Source organism: Mercenaria mercenaria, chromosome 7, assembly GCF_021730395.1.
Source record: "Mercenaria mercenaria strain notata chromosome 7, MADL_Memer_1, whole genome shotgun sequence".
Lineage (NCBI taxonomy): Eukaryota > Metazoa > Mollusca > Bivalvia > Venerida > Veneridae > Mercenaria > Mercenaria mercenaria.
Genome location: NC_069367.1, coordinates 81,243,121 through 81,265,147, shown reverse-complemented (window position 1 = coordinate 81,265,147; position 22,027 = coordinate 81,243,121). Strand labels below are relative to the sequence as shown.

The following is a 22,027-nucleotide window of genomic DNA, read 5'->3' as shown; positions in this document are numbered from 1 at the left end:
ACTATTTTTAATCCTATGCTTAGTGCTATTAGGCCTGGCCAAGGGTGCAGTACCACCTTACTAAAACTTGCTGAAGACTGGAAGCAGGCTTTAGACCAAGATTACTATCTAGCAGCTGTGTTGATAGACCTTTCAAAGGCCTTTGATTGTCTACCACATAATTTACTTGTACTAAAATGTAAGCATTATGGTTTATCTGAATCAGCTCTTGAACTTGTAAACAGTTCTTAACAGGTAGAAAACAGTGTGTCAAAATTAGTGATAAATGTAGTTCTTTTGAAACAATCGTCAAAGGTGTTCCACAGGGTTCAATCATTGGCCCCCTTTTCTTCAATATTTTTATTAATTATATTTTTGAGTTTGTCCTTCATAGCGACTTGTATAATTATGCAGATGACAATAATCTGTCTTTTAAAAGTAAATGTCCCAATACTCTAGGTAAAACCTTAGAAGATGATAAAATGAATCTTATCAAGTGGTTTGCCCTCTAACATGGCACTTTACAGGAGAGACTAATACAAAGAAAATTGAAAAGACACAGGAAAGAGCGTTACGCTTTATTTATGATGATAATTAAAGTTCTTATCATACTTTACATCAGCGTTCTGGGTTACCGTCCCTTAAGGTTAGACGGATGAGAAGTATCGCTTTAGAAGCTTTCAAAATTTTAAATAAACATCGACCTAGCTATCTGCATGATCTCATGTCTTTCTAAATATAATTTTAGGTACGAATACTGTGTGGATCTTCCTCAACCAAGAACTGAGAGGTATGGCAGAAACTCATTTCACTACTCGGCAGCCAAGATGTGAAACTCGCTACCGGACTCATTCAGACGGTGCTCATCGTACAGCCAGTCCAGATCTCTGATCGAAAGTTGGAGTGCGCCAGCGTGTCACTGCTCTGCATGTGCCGGGTAGGGGGATCTGCACCTTGGCTGGTGAATAGAATCATGGTTCGATGTTTTTATGCTTGATATTTGTTCATGTTTTATGCTTGATATTGTGCTACCCCTGTATTCTGCAGCTTTTATGTGCTACCCCTGTATTGTGCAGCTTTTATTTTATTTATGCATGTTCCTTTGTTTGTGTTGTGAGGAATCTGCTGATCAGTTCCTCCCACTTTTGAATTGGGGTTATAATGATTCTTTTACACTTTTTTTATGATCGCACTCTTTTTCTCCTTTTGACCCTCAGATCTTATCTCTTTTTTATGGAAGGTTTTAGACCTATGTCAGATCAGCAGCTTTCACACAGTTTTTAATTTTTTGCTTTTTATGTTGCTTAGTTCTTATATGCTCTTAGAACCTAGTTCTTTCATTAGACAGATAATTGTGATATAGTAACGCTTTAGTGTGTGTATACTGATATTATTATAGTAACTATTAACTTTTCATATTCCTACCTTAGTATTATCTAACCTTTTAAAATTGTCTTACATGCTACGTAATATGTTGATGTAATGCCTTTTATGTTTATTTCATTTGCAAGTCGGCTTTAAAGCTCCTCAGAGCTTTTGTTTTCTGTGTACTATGTACAAGTGTTATTTATCCCCGACTTTATAAATAAATATTACTTGACTTGATTTGACTTGAGACTCGCAATTTGAGAGATTACTATGAAAACGAAAAAATCAAAAAAAAAATCAACTAAAGATGGGATTATAGAAAAGTAAACAAGGCCTACCCTGACTTAATAACTGATTGTGTGCAATTTAGACTTTGTCAACAAATGCCACAATACACTTGGTACAATATACTTGACTATCAAATTATTTCACCTCTAAATCTGTTAGGGCTTGTAACAAGCACATATTTTAAAAACTTATGATCTGGTGATGAGAACAGGAGATGGAGATGTTAAAACCTAGACCCTAAAAATATTACTGTGAAGTTTTTGAAACTAGCAAAAATAATTATTAAAACGGTTTTAGGAAGTCTGAAACTTAAAAACAGATCTTTATATTTAGTAAAAACATATTATTTAAAGCATATTTTCGGGTATTACAACTTTTTTCATACAAAGACACGCAAGCACACGCACGCACCCAACGCTACATCTATAACCATACAGAAACGCTAGATGCATTTCTTCAGGAGCGTCTTGTGCTCCTAAAAATATCTTGCTCATTTGATTTACTTTTTTCGCCATAACTTGAGCATGGCTTCAAGAGCTTGTAAACAACAACGATTTTTTTTAAATCAGTATTTGACTTTTGTTTTTAAGTCACCACAAATTCTTAATTAAACGTCACAAGAAACCAAGTATACACTTCTGAATGACTGCTCGCTGCCAAATTTTAGTTTGAAACAATGCTGTACTTCTATGATAAATGTTTTGTGTTTGTTTGAACAATGCCACGTAATAAATATAACAGTAACAGAATAGAAACTGCGTTTGGTAAAAGGGGTCTTTTTCAGAAAGGGAAGTTTTTAAGCAGCTGACTTGGCGGATAATCATACAGTATCAATAGAAATAACTTAGGAAGTACAATATCGATACTTCTTCGCTGACTTGATTTTCCTCCGGTAAAATTCTCAAAAACGTACATATCCAGTATATATTGAGAGTGACATTCAGTAACTATTGCTGTTATTCAGGGTTCAGTGTTAGGTTCTTTATTGTATAAATCCACAAAAATGACATATCTTTGTTCATGGGAAAACACACAGAGATACATTTGCTGATACAACCCTCTAAACCTTTGTTATACCCTTAAATACAGCTGTTGAATCTGTTACACACGATCTTTTAAATGCCGAAGATGTTTTGTTCATGAGTGTCTGCGCTGCTGTGGTTTACGTTGTAGTGTAACTGTGATTAAGGAACGTACCATTTCCTTTTGTATATTCATCCTTTTTATACTTTCTCCTTCAGCCCCCTCCCCTACCCCTTCCACCCCTTCCCCCTTCCTCCCCCTCTACCTATATTTTGAATAAAATTAAAATGTACTTGTTGGATTTTTGAAGCAACCCGTCTGTAATATTTTTCCGTTACAGCTTCTTTTTGCTGCGGGCCTTCTTTGCAAATGCGTGGCTGTGAGGCTGTGTTTGTGGTGCTCTGTGCTTCCGAGGAATCTACCCTAACCTATTATCTTTTGATTTAAAGCGCAGGTCTATCAATTAATTGCAAAACTAAAGCCATCTATTATATCCAGCAAACACAAGCAAAATTATATAAATACATTTGTGAAACTATAATCCTTACATTTCTTTCAAAAATGAAAAGGACAGGTCAACTGCAGCTTTGAAGAGAAAATGGTAGGTATTACAATAAATAATAAGAGATCTTGGCATAGTCATATCGATAATGTTCTTAAATATGCAGTCTCGTATAAAAAGCGTTTCTTTCTATTCCTTTGCATAAAATGTTTTCAATGCATATATTTTGCCACATCTAGACTATTGTTGTGTTATTTACAGGAACTGTACCACTTCTTTAGAAGATAAACTCTTTTAGTTTCAAAAGAGAGCTGAAAGTTTAAAAAAATTCTGGACAAAGATTATGATAAACCATCTGTTGATTTATTTTCTAAACTAAACTGAAAGGCATTTTATAGAGTTTTTTTTTAAAACTATTCTGCCGTTTAAAATATTGAATAACCATGCCCCTTTTTACTTAATGAATAATTTCATTTTATCATCAGACGTTCATACTCGAACTTTGTGGTCATCTTCTGGTCTCCAACTTTACATCCCTACACCAAATACTAATCAATTTCATAAGTCACTAATGTTTTCTGGATCATGTATATGAAATAGCCTCATCTTCAAGCCAAGCCTATTGTATTGTTCGAATGTATTCTGTCGTGAAATAAATGACGTATTTCTTGTTTTCAGATACATAAATTCGTCACTTAGAAAGTGTAGTCACACGATCACTTTCTAGATCTTTTTCTTGTCTGTTACATGAAAGGTTCAGCCGGCAAGCGGGCAACTACTCGAGTGCAAAGTGAATATTTTTTCTGACCATTCCTAAATAGTGTTCTCTACGCTTTGTATTACTCACTGTATATTACTCACAGATAGTCTGTGTTCGGACCCTATTTTCTGTTCACAGGAGGTAACTTCTGAGGCTATTCAAATTTTGTATAGTTATGTCCCTTTTCTTCAAAAACATATATATTTAGAGTCGAGAAAGAATCATCAGAGTAAATAAGAGAAACTGGCTACCGACTAGATAATCTTTTTAAAAGCCAGACTTCTCACTAGAAATTGTTCAAGGATCTGTACTACTGACTAAAGATCATTGCACTATGCACTGATCACTGATCATTTCTCGAGCATTTGTCACGACTAATGTTTCCGATACAGTATTATTGACTGGACAGTGTTCGCTGAACTTCACTCACGGCGCATGTGACGTACTGCTTAAACTTTGTTCTACTCATAAGTAGTATCCAAGGCTCGCGAACTGTCTTTAAACATTGTTCGCTGCTCACTAACATTTCTCAATGAGAAGTGTTAAACTGGCAAACAATGACTTTATAAAAAATGAAAAAAAAAAAAAACAGCAAAAAAAAAAAAATAAAAAACAAAAAAAAAAACAAAACCGTTGCATTAGACTGTAATTAATCAAGGTGACAATACTAATGCAGGCTTCCTCTGACGGAGAAATTCTTCCTGTATCAAGGAGTGTATTGATAAGCCAACATTTAGGTACGCGTATGACATCTGATACTGGAATAGCAATGTGTGTGTGTGTGTGTGTGTGTGTGTGTGTGTGTGTGTGTGTGTGTGTGTGTGTGTGCGCGCGTGTGTGTGTGGACAGCTCAATCGAGAAAATAAATCAGATTTCATTTCATACAAAAACAAATACATGTATACTCTATATGTACGTTTTACTGCTAAGTCAGTTTTATACCTTGTTGTATCTTGCCGTGGAAGATGCTATTTAAAACTCCGGCCTCTCCGTGTTCGAGTGATTTAGATCGCTGATTTCGAATCACTTGACCCTCATCTCTTTGCATTTGAGCCCTACTCGGGTCATCGTGTGAGGGATCCAGCTAATTAACTGGCTTGCCCTACCCAGCTTCGCGCCCGTGGTGACATCCAGAGGTTGTCTTCCACCACAACTGTTGAAGAGTTATCAGTTGACTTAAACTCCAGCATAGCAAAAATCCCGTAACTGATGCAGTACCATGTATCAACCACAACAACAACAAAAACAACAACAACACATTTATCAAAGAAATGCACTTGATTTCAAAGTTATCTTTTGTTCTACAACGGGAAAAATACAAATGTCACTGTTTTATGACTTTGGTTCGACATTCATTTAATATCAGATATCAGCCTAATGCCTGCTATAGATTTGTACTTTGGGAATAGAAAACATAACTAACATTACGTTAGACACATTTTCTGAATATTTTAAGGCGGTAAACAACCCCGATGATATTTTTTTTCCAACCAGATGAAGACGTGCTGTATTTCAACGACACTTTCCTTAATTCAGAATTAAAAATTACGTTTCAAGAATTAAATGTACCATTTACTACTAATGAAATTAAAAAGGAAATTTCAAATCTAAAAACAGGTAGATCGGGAGGACCGGATAGAATTTTAAATGAGTTTATTATACACGGAGAGGTTGTCTTTGTTCCTTACTTACATAAATTATTTAACAAGGTATTCGATGTAGGCTATTTTCCAGACGCATGGGGTGAAGGTTTTATTGTGCCTGTTCATAAAAAGTGTAACTTGGCAGATGTCAATAATTTTAGGGGGATAACTCTCTTAAGTACTGTAGGAAAACGTTTTAGTAGGTTGTTAAATTCTAGATTATCTAACTGGGCTGAGCAATATTATGCAGGCAGGATTTCGTTCTAAAATAGGAACAAATGACCACATTTTTGCATTACATGGACTTGTAAATCATATGATAAACAATAACTCTAAACTGTACTGTTGTTTTGTGGATTATTCTAAAGCATTTGATTACTTAGCAAGAGAAAATATATGGTACAAATTGATACAGTTGGGTATTAGAGGTAAAATATTTGATATTATTAAAAGTATGTATAGAAATGTTAAATCAAAAGTTAAGTGCGACAATGCATTAAGTGAAAGTTTTGAGTGTTATTTAGGGGTTCGTAAAGGGGAGAGCTTATCCCATTTTTTTATTCTCAATGTACCTAAATGACCTAGAATATGAATTATTGCTTAACGGTTTTGGGGATGTTGATATTCGTTTTTTTTTTTTCAAACTACTTTTGTTAATGTATGCCGATGATATCGTTATATTTTTTGCAGTCACCGGGAGAACTTCAAAAAGCTTTGAATAATCTGCATTCGTATTGTTCAAAGTGGAAACTGAAAGTAAATAAAGAAAAAACAAAAAGTTATAGTTTTCAGGAAAGGGGGTATGTTACCACGAAATTTAAGCTTTTATTTTGACAATGCTCAGTTAGAAGCAGTTAATAAATTTACATATTGAGGTATTGTTTTCACCTCAGGGGGCTCTTTCTGCGAAGCACAAAAAACGCTAGCCGACCAAGCACAAAAAGCCGTTTTTAAACTAAGACAGTATCTTTACAAATGTGTTAATATTAGTGTTTCTCATTCTCTAGAACTATTTGATAAACTGATTTCGCCAATTTTGAACTATGGGAGCGAAACTTGGGGATTCTGTCCGGCCAATCAAATAGAGCGAGTTCATTTACAATTTTGTAAGTCTCTTTGGGGGTTAAACTACTACACAGAACGACTTCATTTACGGGGAATTTGGAAGGTTTAAATTTCAATCATTACGATTATCTAAAATAATAAAATACCGGCTAAAAGTTGTAAACACATTTGAAAGGAAATACATTTCAATTGTATATAAATTAATGTTAAGAGATCTTGACGTTCATCCAAATAAAACAAATTGGGCTTCACTAGTTAGAGATACGCTTTCAATTATGGGGTTTTATGAAGTATGGTTCGCACAAAATGTTGGTGATGTAACAATCTTCTTATCAATTTTCAAACAAAGAATAAAAGACATGCAGTTACAACAGTGGACTAATAGGATCAGAGAATCAAGCAGAGCATTATTTAATAGATCTTTTTAAAATTTCAATTATTAAATATACCTAAATCAGGTAAATGTTAAGAAATATAGGATTGCACTCACTAGATTTAGAGTTTCATCCCAAAGGCTTAAAGTAGAAACTGTAAGGTGGAATAATACACCATTTGAAAATAGAATATGTCTTATCTGTAACAAACTAGAAGATGAACACCATTTTTTGTTAGAATGTGTTCTGTATAATGATTTAAGAAAAAAATATATTAAGCCATATTTATATAAAAGACCGAGCATGGACAAAACAATCGAATTATTGACATCTGAAAACATAAAAGTCATAAGAAATTTAGCTACCTTCATATATAGTGCATTTGAAAGCAGAAAGTCTCAGGTGTAATTATTTAATCCACGGTAACTATAAACACATAGACTGTATTGAAATTTTTATATTTTTCTTTCTGATGTACTTCTATCTTTCTGGAACTAAAATACATAGTCTCCTGTCACAACTTTGCAATTGTTAGGAAAACGTTACTATTACATACATATTTTTTAATCCCCGTTTACTTACAATATAATTTCATACGTCATTATTTTTTCCAATTGACGTTCAAATTTCGTATTGGTATGTGACGTCATTTGTGACGCCACTTTCATGTATGTCGACGCGTTTAAAAGTTCCTTAACGACGATATTTTCAATTTCACTTAGGCTTAATATCAAATTTTAATCATCGATTTACTAGTTTTAAGCGTAGATGAGTATGTAATAAAAAGCTTGTTGGGTTTGCATCGAGAAATATGCACTTGTTCTTTCGCGGAGTAATATTGCGCTTCTATAAGATCGCGCATTATGTCCGCTACAGAACTCGTGCATGTTTCTCGTTACAAGTCTAATAACCTATGATTATTTGTCATAACGAGGTGTATTTTTATGCATGTAGTTATACACTTTAAGCATATTTCCGCCATTGACAATCCCTTTCAGAATTTGTATTAATTGTCACCTTTTGATTTGATCATGGGTCATGTTGACCTACATCAAATATATCATGTAATGTGTATTATTATGATGCTTGTATGAATAAACCTCTTAACTTCTATGTTGAACATCATAGTATTGTTTGGTTCAGTTATGCTCTGTTCCTCTTATCATTAGAGAACTATGATTACACAAAGTAAATGTCATTACCGCCGATTTTAATTGCCCTGAACAATATTTGGCAATAACGCGTGGTTCTTCTAAAAATAGTTCAAAGTTAAATAAAATGAAAGATTATTGCTATTGTATATCAACCGTAAGTATTTTAATGTCCTACATATTGCTATTAGTTATGCGGAGATATTTCCTTTCAAATATAAGCTTTCCCATTTACTTCGTACTATTATTTCTCAGAAAAGGTTATCCCCTTACTTCATGCGCGTATAGTTTTTAAAAGCCTGGCTACATCCCAGATGACAGAAGTATCACTGCGACTTACATTTTTTTAATTAATTAAAATTGTCTTCATTTATTAAGTAAACCATGGTTAAACCTTACATCTTTCTTAAATTGTGCCCTTTAATAACAAACGTTTAGACAAATGTACGTACATACATGTATATATAGCGGTTTTTCATGTGGAAGTATTTGAATTTAATTTCAATAATAATCAAAAGTTAATGAGGCTACAACATTCAGTACAGACGACACTTGCAATACTCTCTGTTGGAGACACAAATGGGTGTTCGCGCATAGGCTTAATTGTACGCGACTGGTGTACTAGCAAGATTTATGTGATTTATTTAGAAATAACAGTTCATAACAAAATGAACTAAAGGTCCAGTAGTATTAAATAGGTAATTAAGCAGCACTTCCGGATAATGGCGTAAAGAAACAATCCTCAAATTTTTCCCTGTTAAAGTAGCATTTTCATGTTTTATGTAAGCTAGTTCCTTTTTTTTTATTTCTTTGTGCATCTATACTTGACATTTTGGTAGCATTTTCAAGGAGATTTTTTGCATTTATAGAAATGTAAACAAACCTTATTACTCATGTTTCATGCCCATATTTTAACTGTCTGTTTGGAAGATATTCCATAGTGTTGACTTGTCAGACAAAAATCTCTCTTAGAAGATACATGACCCCTACATTTCTTGCTGTGTTTTGGTGGTTTATAGGTCATTTAAGAACATAAGGCTAGTAATTCTTTTCTTAAAATGGGCCTGGCTATGTGTTACAGCTCTCAGAAGATTGTTAATTTTATATAGAACATATAGCAAATTTATTTACTGGTGTATAGCCTAAAGGAGATGAATTAGTATCATGTAACCTTATTGTATGGGATGTAACTGGATCCAATCACGGGAGATAATTACTCATCATGTGACTACAAAAATTGATCACGTGATTTATGTTTTACAAGCAGCTGGTAAACAGCTGATTGAAACAAATGGAAATTTTCACTTAATATTGACAGGTTTTGTGTTTGAAAAGTGATTTATTTCTTATGGAAGGTAAGTATTGATATTTATTTCTTATTTAATTCTTAAACCTAACCGCGTTTTAAAAGGAACTGCGTACAATTACACGATATTTACTTTGTTTACATTCTTAAACCAACGCAATTGCCAATTGGATTTGTTTATAGTATTAAGGCATGTTTCGTTGCAGTTCAAGGCCCTTTGTAAACATGTTTACGATATTTTTAATGGTTCAGTAGGCCTACTATAAAGTTACACTAGAATAACACGATTATTTGTAGATAGCGTAATAAATTACCACATTTTGGAAACTTAATGGAGATCATGCTTATAAATGTCATTATAAACGAGCATATATTTAATATACACTTTGATTCAAATAAATAATATGAACCAGTTACTGGATAGGAATGAGTCAAATAAAGATGTAATGCTAATTTGATGATATCAAACTACAGTATGTCGCAGGGGATGGGCGGATTAATTAATACAGGGTCGGAAGACCACTTATATATTACTTAATTTCTACTTGAATTGTGCGGAAACTGAGCATTGATATTCGTGCTACATTCGCATGTACATCTTTGTTCTTTTTTGTCTGTATGTGAGCAAGCATACACATACTTTTACAGTTTTCTGCCAACCTTGCATGTCTCAGTGTATGGTTATCATGTAACCGGCACTCAGGGGATTTTCTGATGCTGACCTTTATCTCACACCTGATAGTTTTAGTCAATATTTTGTTCTGCTTTGGGGAGAGATACGCATGATTCCGTCTGATCAAAACAAAATATTAATGCTTATTTACAATAATCGATAGCTTGCCTCTATTCACTAACAGCAACAAAGAAAATAAATATTGGTTTATTGGAAATTGCTTTGTGTTAAATACTGCAGCCGACACACACATGCTGTGCTGCAGCAGACGACGACAAAAGCTTTTTTCGCGGTAAATAATAAATCGGTCAAAGTATCATATAGTTTCCATTTATCGTTTATATACTCATAATTCATGCTTTGCTTTAAAGACATACGCGCGAAAACGGAAAAGCTAAACTGTACTCCTTTAAAAAGGACTGATATATCTTTTATAACAGGGATTGTATTTCAACAGGAACTGTTGAATATATGTATGGGTCTCGTGCAAATAAATATTCGTACGATACCTTTACACATGCAGTTACTAGTATTGTAACAATCAGGTGCGGAAAATGTTGTTGTTTTTGTGTTTTTTTTGCCGGCTGATGAAATCATCTATAACATACGAAAAGCCAACAACAACAAATAAAACATATCATATTATATGCGTAGAAAATTATGACAAAGAAGTTATAGCTCGTTGATTATGATTATATAATTCCTATTGCATGATCTTGCAGAGTAACTATTTGACATTTACCGCTACCACACCTTCCTGAGTCATTTATATTTGGACGCTGCCATCTATACAGATTGTGCCTGTTTTCAGTACGTGTTGTTTGCTGGCACCACTGTCACATGCATGTTTGCACTACTTCAGTTTATTTTGGTATAAATCCAACAATAGCATAGAGGCTATATCAATTCTGTTGAAGATACTTACCTACTCTCTCAGCCCAAGTAATTTTTTTCGAGAATAATAGAACTGTGTATAAAATGTTCTAAAATACAAACATGACAATTACTGCAGACGACCGAGAGATATTATTATCTAAGCATTGATTGATTGATTGATATTCATTCATTTACTATTTACTCCAGCTTTTTTCTGACCGCGTCGCCTTGGTTTTTCAAACCGCCGAAATGTATGTCTCCCCGCCAGGTTGATTATCACACCGTTGTTTGAAACAGTATTTTTTTTTTCGCACTGCTTTATAATGTAGACATAGAAAAGATTTGCTGAGCTGCTAATGGAAAAAATATGATTTTGTAGATTATGATTGAAGTTTTTTTGTACAGGAATAAGGTGTCTTTTATATAGTTCTAGCATGTTCTGTAACATGTTTATTATACGAAGGTTATTATGTCAATGACTAAGCACATGTATGCAATTTATATCTGTTTTACTAATCATTAATGAAATCATGTCGGTTGAGATATTAGAAATAAATATGGTTGTTTACTTAGCAAGAAAATGTTTGACAGTTCATTGTGTGTTCATCCATATTAATAACAGACGTGTACCTGCTCAACTATACGAACAGAACAGAACAGAACATGATTTTATTTCAGTAACTTATACAGTATCTCATTTCATATGCAATAATTTCATGGTCACATGATCAACTCTTACAACCTTTAAGTAGAAAAAAAACAGAAAACATGCAGGGTATTGTAATGATATTGTGTGTGGAGAAACGTTTCACAAATGACTTGTACATGCATTAAGAATACCAAGTAAGTCATTTGCACTAAGGATGTATAAAATAGCATTAAATTGTTTTTTATGGAGACTTGTATACATGGTAACATAATAAAATCTAATATTTACAAATAAATCGACACACAACCCCATTAAATGGGCCTAGAGTATATGCCATTTTTTAAAATAACATGTAACTCAAATATATGATACAATATTTGTCAAAATGCATGACTGACAATGAATTGAGTAGTTGTAAAATGTGTTTATTGACAAAATAATGCTTGACTAGTCAACTTTAGCAGGTCACAAATAATGCTTGACTAGTCAACTTTAGCAGGTCACGAATAATAATCACTCCAAAAAAAACCCACCTCATTCATACTTCACAATATGCTGTTCAGAATGGTGTACGCGTATTCTCGTACGTCTACTCGTTTTAACTTTTATGCTGAATAGACTTCATTTGTACCAGAAACACGTGGTGGCTAATAAGATTCATGTCGATTCTGTTTAGGCCTAAAAAATTCTTTGTTTCCGGTAACATGCTAAAAAAAAATAGGGTAGGTAGGTCGGAAATTTTTTGTTTGGATTTTTTTAGCTCACCTGTCACAAAGTGACAAGGTGAGCTTTTGTGATCGCGCGGTGTCCGTCGTCCGTGCGTGCGTCCGTAAACTTTTGCTTGTGACCACTCTAGAGGTCACATTTTTCATGGGATATTTATGAAAGTTGGTCAGAATGTTCATCTTGATGATATCTAGGTCAAGTTCGAAACTGGGTCACGTGCCATCAAAAATTAGGTCAGTAGGTCTAAAAATAGAAAAACCTTGTGACCTCTCTAGAGGCCATATATTTCAAAAGATCTTCATGAAAATTGGTCAGAATGTTCACCTTGATGATATCTAGGTCAAGTTTGAAACTGGATCATGTTCCATCAAAAACTAGGTCAGTTCGTCTAAAAATAGAAAAACCTTGTGACCTCTCTAGAGGCCATATATTTCACAAGATCTTCATGAATATTGGTCAGAACGTTCACCTTGATGATATCTAGGTCAAGTTCGAAACTCGGTCACGTGCTGTCAAAAACTAGGTCAGTAGGTAAGATAACAGAGAAACCTTGTGACCTCTCTGGAGGCCATATTTTTCATGGGATCTGTATGAAAGTTGGTCTGAATGTTCATCTTGATGATATCTAGGTCAATTTTGAAACTGGGTCATGTGCGGTCAAAAACTAGGTCAGTAGGTCTAAAAATAGAAAAACCTTGTGACCTCTCTAGAGGCCATATATTTCATGAGATCTTCATGAAAATTGGTCAGAATGTTCGCCTTGATGATATCTAGGTCAAGTTCGAAAGTGGGTCACGTGCCATCAAAAACTAGGTCAGTAGGTCAAATAATAGAAAAACCTTGTGACCTCTCTAGAGGCCATATTTTTAATGGGATCTGTATGAAAGTTAATCTGAATGTTCATCTTGATGATATCTAGGTCAATTCGAAAGTGGGTCACGTACCGTCAAAAACTAGGTCAGTAGGTCAAATAATAGAAAAACCTTGTGACCTCTCTAAAGGCCATATTTTTCATTGGATCTGTATGAAAATTGGTCTGAATGTTCATTTTGATGATATCTAGGTCAGGTTCTAAACAGGGTCATGTGCGGTCAAAAACTAGGTCAGTAGGTCTAAAAATAGAAAAACCTTGTGACCTCTCTAGAGGCCATTCTTGTGAATGGATCTCCATAAAAATTGGTCAGAATGTTCACCTTGATGATATCTAGGTCAAGTTTGAAACTGGGTCACAAGCCATAAAAATCTAGGTCAGTAGGTCAAATAATAAAAAACCTTGTGACCTCTCTAGAGGCCATACTTTTCATGGGATCTGTATGAAAGTTGGTCTGAATGTTCATCTTGATGATATCTAGGTCAAGTTTGAAACTGAGTCAACTGTGGTCAAAAACTAGGTCAGTAGGTCTAAAACTATTAAAATCTTTTGACCTCTCTAGAGGCCATATTTTTCAATGGATCTTCATGAAAAATGATCTGAATGTTCACCTTGATGATATCTAGGCCAGTTTCGAAACTGGGTCATGTGCGGTCAAAAACTAAGCCAGTAGGTATAAAAATAGAAAAACCTTGTGACCTCTCTGGAGGCCATATTTTTCATGAGATCTTCATGAAAATTAGTGAGAATGTTCACCTTGATGATATCTAGGTAAAGTTCAAAACAGGGTCACGTACCTTCGAAAACTAGGTCAATAGGTGAAATAATAGAAAAACCTTGTGACCTCTCTAGACACCATATTTTTCAATGGATCTTCATGAAAATTGGTCAGAATTTTTATCTTGATAATATCTAGGTCAAGTTCAAAACTGGGTCACATGAGCGCAAAAACTAGGTCACTATGTCAAATAATATAAAAAACGACGTCATACTCAAAACTGGGTCATGTGGGAAGAGGTGAGCGATTCAGGACCATCATGGTCCTCTTGTTTTATTAAGTGAGACTTTCCGGAAATTATTTTTGTGTCAAAAAATGAATACAAATAAGGATGTTATGCCTTTAGAGCATCAGTAAGTTGATTTCTAACACCACTGACCATGTTAAAAGCATAAAAAGTGTAGTTTGAACTTCTTGTTAAAAAACTGAAAAAAAATTCTCCAATGCCATAAAAACATTTAGGGTCGGGCCAAAAAATTAGAGTAGGTCGGGATACCGGAAACAAACATTTTTTACGCCGTATAGGCAAACCAGAAAATAGTAATTTCCCTATCAGTTTCTGTATTGAACTTTGACTCCTGTTCTGACCCTGAGTTGATTGCACGTTCGGACATAAGGAGTTTCAAATTTTCCATATTAAACTTGATGTTTAACTCTGACCCCAGACAATGATGACACGTGATTTTACTATAGACACTGCGCTAGGCTAGCTACAAATATAAGTGTAGTGTTGCAACATGTGTTGAGATCAAGAAATGTTTAAAGTAGTTTATTTTCTTCAGTACTGATGGTGAAACTATTTCTGAAAACTTGTTTTCTCTCTTGACTGAGAGTCAAAGATGAATGAGAATATAACTTCTTTTCAAACAGTTCTGTGAGGGAGTATAGAGATTAATCTTAAAGGCATGACTGGTGCCAGTGCACTTAGAGTGAAATAATAACATACTAGAGATACGGAAAATACGAATATCGCAATTTGCACATTTGACAAGTCCCCCGGAGAAGGTAGCTCATTAGCCGAAGGCAGAAAGAAAACAATTTGTAAACGATATATTTTTTTCTACAGAGGCGGAAATCAATTCAGGAATTCTAAGATATTCTTAGTATCCGGATGTCCCATAAAAAACTTAGTTGCAACACAAGTAAAATCTTATAAGCCGGATGCGTTACAAAAACTTGCTTGACCAAACCTGACATGGAAGTCACATGATTATATCACTTCAGTTATTTTCCCAAATAGTTTAGTTGCTGTGTTACACAATGTCTTCTGTAAAGTCTACGTTTCTAATTAACTTTGTCTTCGAATTGCCCGGAGGACTGTCTAGTCAACATCTCTTTTTTGACATTTTGTAAAGTGGTATTTTCCAGAAGTGCTAGTATTTGTCAGTAGGGTTAAACCAGATCCTTATAAACAGGATAACCAAACCTGTTGAAGTGTTTCACATACTAGAAATAGGTAATGGGTCCCTAGGTTTTGCAACGGCGGATATATTGTATATAAAAATGGTCAAAAATTATTGCAACCTGGTTTGTATTTTTCAAACTGCTTGTTTGTTTACTAATTTAGGCTCTTTTTTCATTCCAAAGACTTTTCTGTGTAAACTCCGGGTTTTCGTATCTTTCCATACTACGGTTGCAATAATAATACCTGCGTTTATAGTCAATGTCAAAGTTATCCTATTCATACACATAAAAACTTTACAGAAACACAATTTTATAATTCCACTTTACGCAACTGAACGACATTTTTATAGCCAGCCAAACAAAGTATCCGCGCCAATGAAAATACCTTTTATTGCTGGTTGATATGACCTAATCAAACTTACATAGTACGTTATTATTTGATTTTAGTGATATTTGTACTGATCTATTAAGGGCGGTGGCATTTCTTCTCGAACGTCTCTCATACACGTGTAATTGTGAAGCTTTTTTCTGAACTTAGAAGTATTTAGTTACTGTACTGATATGGATGATACTTGACCGAAAGGACCCTATAATAAGGACCCTACCCTACTAATCTATACTGAAATTACTGGACGTTTGGTCGTTTGTTTATTTTTAGTGATATATCGAGATAATGATCAATTGAATAAGGTCGGGTGACACAACATTTCTTAAACATTCTTACGTAATGATTATTTATCGTCTGCTTCTTTAGATCTCCATTTATTCCGCACTTGCTCTTTTTGAGCAACTCTTTGTGATTTGTATTGTATACAGGATGATGACTTTACTGTAGTAAGAATCTAGTGTAAAGTGTGACTTTATAAGGAGACAATTTGCCTCTAGAAAAGTAATTGTGTATGTATAATTCATATCAAACAGTATCATATGGGGACGTGGTGATATAGGCATCTTAAAGGTGTCGGTGGTTGAGGAGGATAGAAGATGACACTATAAAAACGCATTATAACCTACACTAGAATTCGACCACAAAACAAGCCCCTTAGGTCTCTTATATCCAATATTTATGTCATCTGATTGAATGATCCAATTTCTTGATATCTGAATATTGTCAATTTAAAGATTCAGTCGTTTCTCGTGTTTATTTTCAGTCAAGAGATCATTAAATTTAACGCACATGCCTTTCAATACTTTGTGTATCTTGTGCATGCCTGCCTTCTTTTTCGTGACAACTCATAAATGTTAGCATTAAATTGTATAACTTTTTTCAAAACAATGATACAAACAAGATACTAAACTGGACGCATTTCTGATAATAATACATCTACAAAAAATATAATATACACGAAAGACGTATCAGTTCCTGAATTTAAGACAATCCGCGTATTATACTTGTCAAGCAAATGGACCGCAAATAGGTTTGCGCAATATAGATATTTCCCTCTAAATATTCAAATTAATATTCTACAATCTCCAGATTACCCGGGATTTTTGTTTTGTTTTTGCTGAGTGTAAAGCTACTCGTCCACAGTTTCTAAAAACTTTTCAACATGTTCAATCACAGAATGAATATGTGACACTTAGATGTGATAAAGTGGGAGGAAATAATAGTTAGTGGTAAAAATGCAAGAAGAATGTAAACTTTCTGCATTATTTCAAACGCGTTGAAACGGTTTACTACCTTCTGTACAATATATTTTGGTTACTTATAAGAACATCTTAAAAAATCTTATGTCAATAAGTTTGCACCACTAGTCACTTTCAGAGTATATAGATACTTTTAATGGATTTTTGCGAGAAAGTATTTTTAGGTTATTCACTTTAACGTCGCACCGACACAAGTACAGGTCATGTCCGTAGTGGCTGAATTAGAATAACATGTCGTTTTCTTTCTCTTGTTTTAAAGCACGACCATTCTAACACAAGAAAGAGTATTCTAACTAAAAAGGTGAAACTCGCATATAACATACCATTGTGGTACTTCGATAAACACGATCATTTTGTACCAACCAATATCAAATATTTCGCATTATTCCTAATATTTTTAATGCAATAGAACCAAATGGCGCTGACACTTTTTAAAGAAATTATAGTAAATCAATACCTTCAAAAGCATTATGTGTTGAAGTATTCATTTAATATTTTTGAAGCTCCGCTTTTCTTTGATTTCGTAGTTATACAGGCGGTAATTAAACCCCACGCCTAATAAAACTGGAAGCACAAACACCGGTTTCCTCGCAAGACATACACATGCTCTTTACTATATTCCTATCTTATGAGACTGGTATCAACTTTGCAGCAATGCACTCTTTGAAGTATGTTTAAGAGTTTACCAGAGGTTAAAGGCTTTCCGATTTAGTTTGTAATGAACATTACAAAGTAGTGTTCTACCATATATAAGCCACTCTAAACCTTTATTAGGGAATCTTATGAAATGTAGGAGCCTGTGTTAGCATTAATAATTCACCCCATGGCTGTGGATTCAAAACTCCGCTTAGCATACAGAATAATTTTATGTGCGAAAAGTGTCTAACTGTGTTGCAGACGATCGGTGGGACTTCCCTGTCCCAGGTCTTTATCCTCGTACCTTATAAAATCCGGCTGGGTACTTTGGTTCCATCTCCAGCATTAGATAAGAAAGCCATTGTTTGACTTAAATAGTTTTGTTGTGACTTAAAAAAATATGTCCTATAAATGTGTCATTTTGAAGAGAACTGTAATGAGTACTTGAGTGCAGCGCTTCAGATAATGTCGTTTTCAAGTGCAGATTGTAAATAAATGCGTGCTTTCCTAAAATAATTCAGTTGTAAGTTAACATGAGATAATACATTAATATACAAAATATATTAAGATTGATATGAACACATAATCGATGAGTGGGTTTAATCATATAGCAGCTACGCAGTTCTTAAGTATTGTAAGTTAAATGAGGAGTACCTCTGTACGTCGGGTGGATCTCAGTTTATGACACTTTTCATATCTTAAACTGTTAAAGTCACTGTAACCGAAGATATAAGAAAACCTAAAGTCGTGACAAAGCGTTCCTCTAGTCTTGAAGAAGCTCTAGTGCGTCAGATTCTTTTTTGCATGTGATAAAAGGAAAAAATTAACAGTAGCACAGAAAACTATCTCGTAAAACAGTCAAAATTTTGCATATTCGTAAGTTATATGATTATTAATAACATTTTTCATAATTACAATCTATAAAAAGAAAATCGCATAATTCGGGGCACTCATTTCATATTAACTGCCGGTCTGACATAATTTTATTCCTGGTGTTGGTTGCAAAACGCTTCGTAGAAACTGTCTGATACAACGTCATGACAGTGTTTTTACGTTGCAGAAGCCAGTTCTAAAAACGTGCGAATCGTATACTAATAAGAACTGTGAACAGATAAAATCATGTTATAACTTAGAATTACGTCAGCTTATCTCAACATACATGTATAAGTAAACCAAAATGAAACTAATTATCAAAGGTACATCGATTCATTCGACTTTGAAGTTATATCAGAGCAGTTTATGTAACATGACATCAGTAAGTTTATATGTATCAACAGTGCCACGCCAAAGGTTTCAAACAGTACATGCAATCACAGTATAAATGTATACCACCACTAAAAACTTAGGTTTTTAATCTATCAAATGTTACTGCATGAAATTTAATTACGAATGTAGCTCTACATACACATTTCATATTTATTTATATATTAAGTAAAGATTAATACATTTGATGAGAATTAAAACACTTGAAAGTAAAACCTGAAAATAAGATATTTCAGTGAAAGATGGGCCTTGGATAAGGTATCAATAATCAATGAGAAAGAAACCTTGTTCTGTTAATGATAACACTTTTCACAGACGCATCGAAAAACAGTTTCGTATTTGTTTTGATAACTGTCAAGTTTGATCCCATGTAAGGTTTCCCCACTATTCATTTTGTGTCAAGAAACTTGTCTTAAATGCGTTAACAAAAAAAAAAAATAGAGAGACGCCAGATGGAACTCGAGCAAATGAGATCCAACTAACAGAAACACAAAAAAGCAAGACCCAATATTATATCCCGACAAATACCGAAAGGTGACAGTAGACCTCGAAATTTCCTCAAGATACAACTCTACCAGAAAACTTCTTAGATTATTTTAAAAGAATCAATTTTGTACAGCTATGTGCTAACTAATACATCGTTTCTTTTTTGCCATCAGCTATAACTATTAACACGAAACGTTTCGGAGACCCCACGGCCGAGTGTACTGCACTTCACCGATTTGCGTTCGAAACCCAAAAATAGATGTAGAGGCATCAGCTGGTGTATGAATAGTCGGTTGCACTACATTGTCCAAAGAGTCATTTAATACCATTAAAACCTGGGACCAACTTCTACACATATTCCTGGAAACTCGTCGTATTACATAAACTTTCTGGTGTGACTTTAGTCAGTCATACGAGCTTCGACGTCAGTAAATGTGTCATTTTGAGAACTGAATTCAGTACTTGACCGACCGCACTACAACAATATCGTTTTCAAGTGCATATTGTAAATTACGTGTTATATTCTAGAATAACTCTCTCAGTAGAGATTATATATCAAGATTCATATGATCAAACTAACTATGAGCCGTATGTCACGTTATACAACATAATGCTGTGCAATATTTGAAACGGGCCACTTGTTGGGTAACGAGTGTTTTATTTTCACGATGAAAGCGGCTGGCGAATAAAAAATATTTCATCATTATAAAAAATCAGTATCTCCAGTAGCATTAACTATTACGAATGGCTTATTCTTATTAACGACAGTATACTTTAACTTGCAAGTTCTGCTAGCGGGGAGTGCTATGGGGGTGGGTGGAGCAGTGTTGTCGAGGTTGCCGATGGTTATGGAGGAGTGCTGTTACAGCTTGAGGAAGAGTGCTTGAGGGGCTGGGGAAGAGTGCTGTCGGATTTGAGGAGTGCTGTCTGAGGTTGGGGAGGTGTCCTTCGCGGTTTGGAGAGAAGTGCTGCCTGGGGTAGGGGAGGAGTGCTTCTTCGGAAGTTAGGAAATAGTGCTGTCGAGCATTGAAAAGGAGTACTGTCTGAGATTGGGAGGAGTGTTGTCGGGAGTTGTGGAGGAGTGCTGTTTTAGGTTGGGAAGGAGTGTTGGAGTGTTGTTAGAGCTTTGGAAGATGTGCTGTCAGAGGTTAAGGAGGAGTGCTGTTTTGGGGTTGGGAAGGGGTTTTGTCCGGGTTGTTAGGCAGTGATGTTTCAGGTTGGAAAGCAGTGCTGTCGGGAGTTGTGGAGGAGTTCTGTCGGAAGTTAGGAGGAATGCTGTCAGAATTAAGGAAGGAATGCTGTCGGAGTTTGAAGGGGAGTGCTGTCAGAGGTTCACAAGGGTGGAGAGTGGGAAGGAATGTTGATTGAGGTTTGGAAGGAGTACTGACGGGGTTGAAAAGGAGTGCTGTTGGAGGATGGGAAGGAGTGTTGCCGGAGGATGGAGAGGAGTGCTGTCGGAGGTTGGGAAGGAGTGCTGTCGGAGGTTGGGGAGGAGTGCTGTCGGAGGTTGGAGAGGAATGTTTCGGAAGTTTAGGAAGGAGTGTTGTCGGGGATTGGCGAGAGGTGCTGCTGGAGGTTATGGATGAGTGTTTGTTTGGGGTAATTTTCATAACGCAATATCGGTGTAATTTATAATACAAGAAACCCCGAACTAAATGTTCAATAATGTTATATATAAATGTTAACCTAATCAAAATTTCTTTTAGAATTTAGTGTGTATTCAGAACTTATTTATAGTATCTATTATTTCACAAATGTATTACCCAAACAAACACACAATTATTGTGAAGTAACTGACTTCTTTCGTAAGTTGATCTCTTTTAACTTGTCGAGTTATTAGTCTTATCTTGATAGTTTTGCGACCAGTTCAAACACTTTTCTACTTTTCAAATCATTAGATAATCGCTAACAAAAATACCTCACCCAATATTTGCTTAGATAACATGCTGATGATATATCATTATTAACCACATATTTATCAGTCTAGAAATTACGAAGAGGCGGTGCTCAAATAGGTTGTCGGTTGCAATAACGGACGGTCCGACAAATTTAGGTGCAAAACGTCTGGGTAGACAGACATTCGAGAGTCATAACACAATTTCCCTCCGCTACAGCCAGTTTTCAAAAAAGGTACGGATCGTTAATTTAAATAATACATCAAAACTGTGTATGAAAATAAAATATATTAGAAGTGTAATCATCATTTAAAATTTAAAAAAAAATGACAGTGGTGTCTATAGCCTTTTAAATACACAAAAATGTCCTACTTGAAAATCTTGTAAAACAAATGAAGGGGATTTTGTCCGCCTGAGGGGGGTTTTGTCCGCAGGATTTTTTTGTCCTAAACTTAAGGGAATGGACTCATTATTTTGGTCTAAATTATCTTCATTTACACTCGGCCATATTATGAACATTAAAACATGTGTTTTTGTTTCTTACCTATTTTAAAAAAAAATGCTAAATAAAAAAAAACATGCCTCAGACGAGAATCGAACCCGGATTGCACCGGATTGCCTCCGCAATAAAGTCTTTCCTACCATCTTGACCAATACAACACGG

The 22,027-nt window shown here is 34.8% G+C and overlaps 1 protein-coding gene across 1 annotated transcript in view; it reads left to right on the top strand.

Annotated features, from left to right (window-relative positions):
- Positions 1 to 9,356: 9,356 nt before the first annotated feature.
- LOC123553806 (monocarboxylate transporter 12-like) overlaps positions 9,357 to 22,027 on the top strand; it is a 43,076-nt gene continuing 30,405 nt past the window's right edge. The window contains exon 1 of the mRNA XM_045343468.2: positions 9,357 to 9,508. The gene's annotated coding sequence lies outside the window, so the exon portion shown is untranslated. The remainder of the gene's footprint in view (positions 9,509 to 22,027) is intronic.